Below are 10,252 nucleotides of genomic sequence, written 5' to 3'. Positions count from 1 at the left end.
CATCAGATGGCCTGGGTTGTAGAGAGCATGCAGTGGGACTTCTAATGAGATTAAATCCTTTCAACTCTTTTTTATTTTGCAGCTCTGCCCCATGAAGGATCTCCAGGGGACTTGGTCTGTAGAGGAAGGTTACACTTCAGGCTTCTTTGCAGATGCGGGGCATCATCCTAGAACCAGTGGTTTTTTTTTGTCCAGTAAACTCAAGAACAGCACTGTGTTCTGTGGATGTCCCAGGGTACATCAGGGGTTTTCATTCTCTTAATTATGACTTCCTGGGCAATACTTTCATTTTCACATAGATCCTGGAGTTAAAGAGAAAAGATTCAGTGAAGCATTAATTTATGTTAAAAAAATTCTTACATTGAGGCTATCTGAATTAACTTTTACTCTCTTTATTTAATTTTTTCTTAAATTTAAAATAACATATCTGGATGTCTTTTTTTTAACTATTCATAGAATGACAGAATCACAAAAACATAGAATCACAGACTGGTCTGGGTTAGAAGGGGCTGTTAAATGTTATCTAGTCCAACCTGCTGCCATAAGCAGGGACATCTTCCACTAGATCAGGTTGCTTAGAGCTCTATTCTCTCCTTCAGTAGATTCCTTTACTGGTTTTGTAGAGCATCCCCTTCTCATACTTTGGAGGGAGGAGGTGGGGGATAGAGGGGAGTTCAAATGTCAGCTCTGCATTCACCTCATCTTCTTCCCCTCCACCCTGCTCCCTACTAGAGCTGGGCATGATCCCATATAAGACCAAACAAATGCCTCAGGAATAATGACCCCAGCTTGCCCCAGTTAAAAAAATTACTTACCACACCACTGATTTAGAATTTCAAAAGTTCTGGGTAGGAAATGCTAATTTCTTTTTACAGAGATAAAGCACTTGGTATCACTATTCAGCTCCCCAAGCTCTCCACTCTTCAGTTTTACCAAGTGTGCACAATCAGTTCTTAATAAAATAGTGGAATAAGGGCAGATTAATACATGGATATCCTATGAATATGGTGAATGAAAAGGCTGGATCTAATCTGTATTTGGATGCCATAAAAATGCATTTCCCTACAGCATGTGAATTTTATACAAATCATCCACAGAGCCCGAATTGCAAGAACAAGAACTGAGAGAGGTACAGGGTTAGGGGGACAATGGCACCCTCATTCCCCCATTGTCTTTGTGCTTTTCCTGTGCACCAAGCATGTGCCATCCTGTTACAAAGGGGTGAAGAACTTGGTGTGATTCCCAAAAGCACAGTCTTGTGCAGCTCATGCCTCACAGCCTCCAGGATGCTGTTCAGGTGAGCAGCCCCAAATTTACAGGCAGAGATGTGAGTTTTCTGGGGAGTGGGTTGAGAGGTGGGTATCAGTGGCTTGATTCACGGGGCAACACGAACAGCCCAGACTGGACAGATGGGGAAACTGAGGCTGGTGAAAAGCCACAGGACCCTCTCAGGGTGCAGATGTGGGCGATCCCAGCTCATACAAATCCATGAGCAGTGGGAACCCAGAGCTGGCTGTTTCGTTTTTTATTTTGCTTAGCAAAAAAATTTCAGTTCAAGTCATTATTTTTAATTTTCTCACTTTGCTCAGAGATATGCATAGAAATAAAACTAATCTGGAGGCCCAGGACTCTCTGGTGAGCGGCTGGGCTGCAGGATACAGGATGTTCACATCTTCGGGCATTCCAGCTCCAGGACTTCACAGGCTCCTGACTGGCATGGAGGAGTCTCCTCCTTCTGTGCTCTAACACTGCCACCCCCTGGCACATCGACATTTCCCGGGATGGGGAAGCCACAGCTTCTCTGGGCAATCTCTGCTGGTGCCTCACCACCTTCACAGGGGAGAATTTCTTCCCAATATTTAATCAGAGAATCACAGCATGGTTAGGGTTGGGAAGGGCTTTTAAAGCTCACTTCATTCCAAGACCCCAGCCATGAGCAGGAACACTTTCAATAGACAAGGTGCTCTTCCACTAGACCAAGGTGCTCCAAGTCTTGTGCAAACTGGCCTTGAATATTTCCAGGGATGGGGTATCTACTGCTTCTCTGGGCAACCTAAATTCCCAAATTTTGCACTGTGACTCCAGGTGCATCCAATGAAACCACCAGTGCATGCATCAAAATGTGTGTTTATAAGGGCTTTTTTTACTTCTCATTATCCTGCTCTGATTTTGTTAGAAATAAATTCACATTATATCTCAAAGCTGAGCCTGTTTTGCCCTTGATGGTATTTAGTAAGTGATCTCTCCTAGTCCTCACTTCAGTTTACAGACCCTTCATTAAATTTTCTCTGCACTGTTCAGCTGCAGCAGGGAAGTGAGTGAGTGGCTTTTTTTGAGTTCCTGGCATCTGGCCAGTGTCAACCCATGACATGTGGAATATCACTCTAGCCAGTTTGGGTCAGCTGTCCCAGCCATGCTCCCTCCCAATTCCTTGTGTAGCTCCTCACTGGCACAGCATGGGACAAGAAGTCCTTGATTTAGAGTAAGCACTACTGAGCAAAAATGTCAGTATGTTCTCAACCTCATTCTCATACTAAATCCAAACCCCAGCACGTTGCCAGGTACTGGGAAGAAAATTAACTCTATCCCAGCTGAAACCAGGACAATGGAAAATGCTGGCAGCACAGAAAAACATGGAGCCTGCCAGGAGAGGAGTGGAGGGGCTGCACAAATCCTTGACCACCAGAGCATCAGAGACAAGACAATATGAGGATACTGAACTGGGAGGGATAACACAATGTTGATGGAAAAGCAAAGGCTGCTGTGTGTAGGGGAACCACAGGCAGAATGAAGGGAGGTAGATGAAGAAGAGCTTCATTCACTGCTCAGCAGGAAAGAAGAAGAGACAGAGGAGGATGCAGGGAATGCAGAGGAGTTTGATAATTTCTTTTTTTAGCTTTAATCTTCATAAAATTGCAGATAATGAAAGGGGAGGTGAGAAAACAGGCCACAACAGGAGATGTAGGATAAAGGAGTATGTGATGTACACTATGTATTCAGTGTGGGGTGTCTGGGAGAGATTGTGAATATGCTGGAGAGAACAGGAAAAGGAACAAGCCCAGCCAGAAAAAGAGAGTCTCCAAGCTGGGAAAAAAAAAAATCAATACAGTCCTATTATTTCATGCTGAAATATTTTATCTGAACTAAATTTTAACCAATCACAGGAAAATCTTCAGCATTAAAAAGACCAGCTCCTGCCAATGGAACAATTAACTGCTGCTCACTTCTGTAATATCAAAGATAAGGTACAAATCTGATTAAAGTGTTTTCTGCTGTATATGTCACTGCACACATATATATGTACATATACATTCATATGTGTATATAGAAATAGGTATGCATGCATACACTTAATCAGCACCCATTCACCACGAGAGGGCAGGCAAAGAATATGAAAATCAGTTGTCCTGTGTGTTCCCTGCCAATGTCAACGAGCAAATAATTCAGTGGCCAGAAAATATCACCACTGTTTTCTTTAATCATCTCCAATGACTTTCTTATTACAGAATCATAGAATAGTTTGGTTTGAAAGGCACCAAAGTCATCTAGCTCACTCCCCCTGAAATAAGATGGGACATCTTCAACTAGACCAGGTTGCTCAGAGCCCTGTCCAGCCTGGCCTTGAACACTTCCAGGGATGTGACAGCCACAGCTTCTCTGGGCAGCCTGTGCCAGTGTTTCACCACCTTCATCAAAAATATCTCCTTAATATCTAAACAAAATCATCCATCTTTTAACTTAAAACCATTACCCCTTGTTCTAGTGCAACAGGACCTTCTAAAAAGTTTCCTGAATCTCAACCCTTACAACAACCTCATAGGGCACAGTTTGATGGCTATATTTTTTGTTTTGTTTACTTGTTTAGAAAGTCTCTGAATTTTTCAAAGATGAAGTGGTCTGAGCTAAGAGTAGTTCATCATGGGTTAACCCCAAGAAATGTCAAAAGTAAAAGGTGAGAAACCTCCTCAGTGCTGTGGCTAAAACCTCTTTTATGGTTGGCATGGGTGTTGGTATGTGTGTGTGTGGAGAAAGGAAGAGGTCAGTAGGAGCTGCACGTCTACTCACTTTTCGTAAGTGAATATTCACTTATGTATGGTAAAAGGACTGGTCCTTGATCAAGAATGTCTTACCTGAGAGCTGAAATGACTGAGATCCAAACCTAGCATGGATAGGTTTGTCCATTCTCATAGTCCTGAGTCCTGGGAACAGCTGATTTCATCCATTAAGTTGTGAAGTGTACTATCAGCAAGAGGAACCTTTTGAAAATGTCCAGTGAGAAAAGAAGAGTTTCTCTTCTTTTCACTCATGATATGGAGAGAATAAAAATACAGTAATCTTGATGCCAGAGAGCAAATCCAAAGAAGCACACCCCTTCATCAGGAAGATGCTTATAGTATGGCATGGACAGACCTTCCAGATGGGCCATGAGATCTGTAAGGATCACTGTCTAAAACACAGTGCCTTTGACCTGAGGAGGAAAAGGGGTGTACAATCTAACCCCAGAAGCTGCATCCCAATTTCTTAACAAAGATCTTTACATTTTTATATGAGGACATGCTTTATAGAGGTACTGAGGCTTTTCATGGAGGGATCCTGTTCAGGGCTTTGCTCAGTGGGATGATGGGTGTCAGACCCTCAAAGCAACAACAGAGTGGCAGAATCATTTATAACATTTGTAACACATCCAGAGATACCATCATCAACTGGCTTCTCTCAAGGAAACCTGGAAATTAGCTTAAGGAATTGATATATCCAACCTGGGATGAAAAGCTGGGATTTAGACCAGCAAGACGTACACCCACAACGAGCAAAAATAATCTCCAAATTCTCTGTTTCCTGACTACAAGAGGGACTAATTTCCCTTAATTTTAAATCTATGTCTCTGTTAGTCATTCACCACTGCCTTGTTCACAGGAGAAAGTTTGAACTCCTTGTGGGTGATTAATCTGCTGGAGAATGAGATGAATCACAAGCAAGAAGAGCTTCTATTTCCCTCCATGAGCTGTGGAGGTTATCAGAACCAGTGTCCTTTGATACTAACCTTGTACATGTCTATATTTGATCAGAGATATCACATCTTTTTCACCTATGACATCATTCTGGGGTCACAATTTTCTATGAGAAAAAGGAGACCAGGAGTTTACTCAGCTCTTCAAACTTGCTGCCATCACTTCTTCCTGTCAGGGAGCTGGTGATACATATTTGAGCGTAATTATCTATGCTTCCGTGTTGCCCATATTTCACCATTCCAGTGCACTAAACTTCCTAGTAGAAAAGTTGCCTGTGCTCTGGCTCTGAAGTTTTTGCTGAGTGCATCCCACCTCTGAAATCAAGATGTTCAGCAGCAAATGAGGTTTCCATGTTTGGAAAAATCAAATAGATGAGCAGGATTGTTTCCTTCAGTTTGTTGCCCTGCGTCTGCTTTCCCAGTCCATTGAACTAACTCCAACATTCCCCTATGTCTCCCAGTGCATTCCCAGCTTCATTCTTTGGTCCAAAGGGGTTGTTGTGATGCCTTAGGATTTTGGCCTTTGTATTTTTCAAATCCTGTACTGAATTAGTGCATAACTCTAAACTCCATATAAAGTGTTAGTTAACTGTCATCACATTTTGGTCAGACAAAACAATCCCTCTAGGCCTGAAATTCAAAGACAGCCTACAGCCTCAGGCTCCAAAAAGTATTAACAAAATTGAGTTAGGGAGGGAAGCAAACTCAGGGAATATGACTTCTTTACCTGAAGCTGTAATTGGGGGATTAATCCCTGATATGTAAATGGACCGAACTTATAATTGTGTGAAAAACTTGTTACCGTTGTCCATCTTGGGTGTAGCCTCTCAGGAGGCTTTCCACTACCAAAGGTGTACCTATTTACACCCAGAGGTGCACCTTTAATAAATACCTACTTTTCATTCTCCTAATCTTGTCTAGCCTCTGTTCTAGGAAGTTAATGGGGGTTGGTTTTTTTCTGTTCTTTCCCTGGTTTTTGTAGAATTTTTTTCCCAATGTGTTGCTAATAACCACTGATGGCCGGGAGAGGGAACTCCTTTGGTTTTTTGGGGAATTTCTCTGGGGGTAGAGGGGGAAGAGATACAGTGAGAATGGGGGCAGGTAAAAAAGGAGACAGGGTTGGGGGTGTTACAGATGGATAATGAGATGATTGGCTCTTGCAATTAAGGGATGAATATTGTGTGGATATTAAGAGAAGCTTTATTGATGTACAGTTATGTTATTGTTGTTTGTTGTTTGGATGTCCTCTGTTCTCCCCATAGACCCCTTTTTCCCCCTCTGCATTGGCATCAGACACCCTCGGTTACCTAGGAGAGGTAGAAAGAAGACAAAACCTTCTTGCTGGGGGGGCGTGGCATGACAAAACCTGACCCTCCAATCAAGTTGCAAGAAAGAAGTCTCCACCAATAAACAGCAAAGAAAAGCTGACTGACAGACTTTGGGAGGGGCCAGGGTTGGCTGATGCACACCCCCAGCACTCCAGGGTATAAAAGACGAAGCATCCCGCTTGAAGGGGAGCCACGTGGTAAGTAGCCAAGGCTCCAAGGCCTGTTTCTTCTTATTTAGTCCTTTTGTTGTAATTTTTGTTAAGGTTTTAATAAACCTTTTGAAATTTGAGAAGTGAGCAGTCATCTCTCACAGGGGCAGGGGCTCTCTTGCTTTCTGGCATCAGAGAAGGACCGCCAGACTGTTCCTTACTGCAGGAAAAATTCACCAGCACTGTTGGAACTCAGCCCTGAGACACCTACCTCTATCTGCTCGTGTGCCTAGGAGACTCCTGTCTTGTAAACCAAGACAGTAGCCACTCCAAGACATCAGCTACATGGTGCAGATACTTTTCTCTTCCTGCAGTATGTTCGACCCGAAGCAGTACACAGAGGGACTGGCATGACAGACTGTCTGCACAGCAAGGACCATGTTCAGGGTTCAGCTCAGGATTTCAACCATTTTCCTTCATGGGGAAAAAAAAAATCCAAAATATGTAATTGGAGATTATATTATTGGAAGTTATGTTATTGGAAGTTATATTATTCAAGAAAAGCTAACACACTGTGCAGGAAGCAGATGCATTTTGGAAATAACACACCTGTAAGCTATTTTTAAAAAAATGACATAGTGATGGAACAAGGGGTTGTTATGGGGAGGATTAAAGGGTTTAAGGAACATAAAAATAAAACATAAAACCAGAACATTTCTAAGCAATTTCTTCTCTCTCTAGGATTATGACTGCAAATTTCTTTTCTTTTCAGTGCTTGCCTAAAAAAACTGACATAAAAGGAGCAAAATCACACTCTCAACCAACTGTGGTGAAATCCTTTTCTGCATGATCTGAAAATTACCTGTGTCATCATCAGCTTCAAGACCTTTTACACAGAATTACAGTAATTCTTTCACTAGCTTCCGTCCAGTAAGACATCACATAGCTAAAATAAAGAGGTGGAAATGAGGGGCAACAAAAAGGGAAAATTGATTATTTCAATGGTGTTTGATAGTTTAAACTGATTTTCATAAGGTATGAATCAATAGCAGGGACTGAAAATGCCAGACATGAATGACATTCATTCCCTCACCCAAAAGGAAACCAAGAGAAGAAAGAATGGATGACATTTCACACATTAAATGGAGCAGGAGGTTTAGAGTAAAACATGATCTTTAACCCCATTAGCACAGACAACAGGAAACTTTTGCTGCTTGTTTGGCACCACCTGATTCATAGATTCTCCTGCTATTGCAGTGGTAGAGTTATGAGAAATATTTGCAATAGAAACGACATCAGTCTCAATGGTGTGCATTTGTCCCATAGAGCACAGTTTCCCAAACCTGCTGATTAAGCTTTGGGATGTTCAAACACAGGCAAGAAGATGTCCCTGGAAATAGTGGGTGGAAAAAGTGGTGAACATACAGTAGTGGACAGAAACACTGAAATCTGGGTTGGATGCAAGATGCTTCCAACCATCTGAGTTGGCAGGCAAGTGCCAGCGAGGCTGGAGCTCTCTGTCCTTACTGCCACCTTGAGACTTTCACCTGGCAACTCTGCTTGCAAGCTGTACATCAGTCTTGCTGGGCAGTGGTGTATGTCAGAGGTCCACAGAGGATGGAAAATAAAACCAGAGGGCCCTGGAGACCCTGGAGTTTTGTCCCCTCACGCAAATTCCATTAGCCCCATTTCAACCCTCCAAAAATTACGAGACTTTGAAACTCCTGTGATATGGGTTTACTTGTCTGGAAGTTTTGCCCATGTCTTTTTCCTCTCCCTTTTCCCTTATTGCCTCACTGCTGCATGCCCCAGCAACCCTCACATCTGGGGAGATGTTTCCATCACGACTTATTTATATTATCTTCTGTGGTCTCTCAGTCTCTCAGCAGAAGACCCTTATCATCAAAGCCATGTCATCTTTATCCTGCAGTAATACCTTCTTACACCAGAAGTTTCCACAAGATCTGCCACTCCAAGTGATGCACAACATTCCAAAGTACTCCACGAATGTCTTGAGCACTGTGCACTTTGCATTCTCACTCAATTTTTTGTCATTGTCCACCAGGGCATCAAGTAGTGCCTGGGGACCCTGTCACCTAAGAGTGACAAGGTGAGCCAGGACTATGCCCAGGACTGTGCTCATCCTTCCAATCACTGATTCATAATATGGGTACAGCTGACTGCTTCATAGCTGGTCATACCTGGCTGGGTGAGGGTGAAGTGTCCCAGGAGAACTGGACATGTGTCTTTTACCCTGCTTTTGGGATGAATTTCACAGCTCTTTGGGTCACTGGTAGCTGATTTGGAGTTCGTTAAGGTATGTTTCTTTTGCAGCTGTTCCTGAAGCTTTCTGCATCTTGCAACGCCAATGTCTCCATGGTCCAAGGTGAGGTGGACCTGAGGAAGATTTTGGCAGGGACCACAGGGGACTGAGCCAAGCCTAGTCCAGGGAGATGCCAAGAGCAACTTCTTCTTTGAGTTCAGCTGAAGACACAGTACCTGAGAGCTGTAGGCACCATATGATGAGACTGATGCAGGACAGAAATCACACCTGACCGGGACAACTTTCCTTTTCTGCTCACCACCAGCATCAGCACCAAGACAAGCCAAAATCCCAGCATGTGAAACATCATCATATTCTCAGCATCAAACTTCCCTCAACACTGAAGAAATAGAAAATGGGGCCAGATCAAACCTCTTGGACCTCTTGTTCCTCATGTTTGTTTTTTTTTAAAGAACAAGCTATAATCGGAGCAGGAGGAAATGGAGCATAAATATTAAACTTTGTTTAGTCTTGGGAAATATAATTTATACTCAGAGTTGGGCATCCTGTTGACATGATGGAACCTATTTTAAGTGTGAGGTGAGCACATGGTCAACCTCTAATCTTTTGCAAGTGATTAAAAACTGCCAGTTCTTTTTTTCTTGTCTTCTTTCTTTTGTCTTATTTTTATTTTTTTTTAATTTTTATTTTCAATGTAATTTCTAGAAAGCAACTGAGCTAACATCAGTTCAAGATAATGATACTTATAGAGGCAGTGATGTCTTGGAGCATCTCAGCAGCTGGAAATTTTGCTTTCTGTTCATGCATTTGTGCTTGTCTTCATGTCAGCCCCACCAACCAAGCCTGTTCACCTGTACTATGGAAGAATGGAATCCCATGAGACTTGGAGGGGTGAGGATATGGTGAAGATTGACTTTGTGTGACCAGCACTGACCTGTGAGCTTTTTGTTTTGAAGCGGAGCTTGCCAATTGCCACATCCTGCAGCCCTAGTACAGATTGGTGCATGGCAGGTAGCAGCAGAAATTATTGTAGGACTGGTGCTTCCAAGCAGTTTTGGAGGCAAGATCCTACAAGTCTGCAGGGTGTGGTGTCCCTCCTGGAGTGCTCAGGTTCTTTCATGGGGTATACATCAGTGCTGTCAGATAACCCAGCTCCTCACATCAATCACATTGAGGGTTAGCTCTCTTCTGGGCACCCTTCCCTACTAAACCATATTGCTCCTTCCAAGCTGGATGTAGTCCTTGGGTTTTCTTCAGGACCTGGATCAGGTTGGCTGCTTCTGTTCTGCACAGTCCTTCTGCACTGTTCTAGGACAGCTATACACGCTGTCCCCACCTTACTCAGGGCACTCTAAAAGAAAGTGAAACAACGATCGCAGGGTAGTGGGGTCACCATCCAGAGGTAGATAAGTGAGTGTTACACACCTGGACACGTCCAACTGCCACTAGAAAAGGGTGAGGTTTGTGTGGATTAGGCCAGGGA

The sequence above is a fragment of the Haemorhous mexicanus genome, chromosome 2 (genome assembly GCF_027477595.1).
Source record: "Haemorhous mexicanus isolate bHaeMex1 chromosome 2, bHaeMex1.pri, whole genome shotgun sequence".
NCBI lineage: Eukaryota > Metazoa > Chordata > Aves > Passeriformes > Fringillidae > Haemorhous > Haemorhous mexicanus.
The sequence above is the reverse complement of the archived record's forward strand: the minus strand, read 5'-3'. Positions refer to the sequence as shown.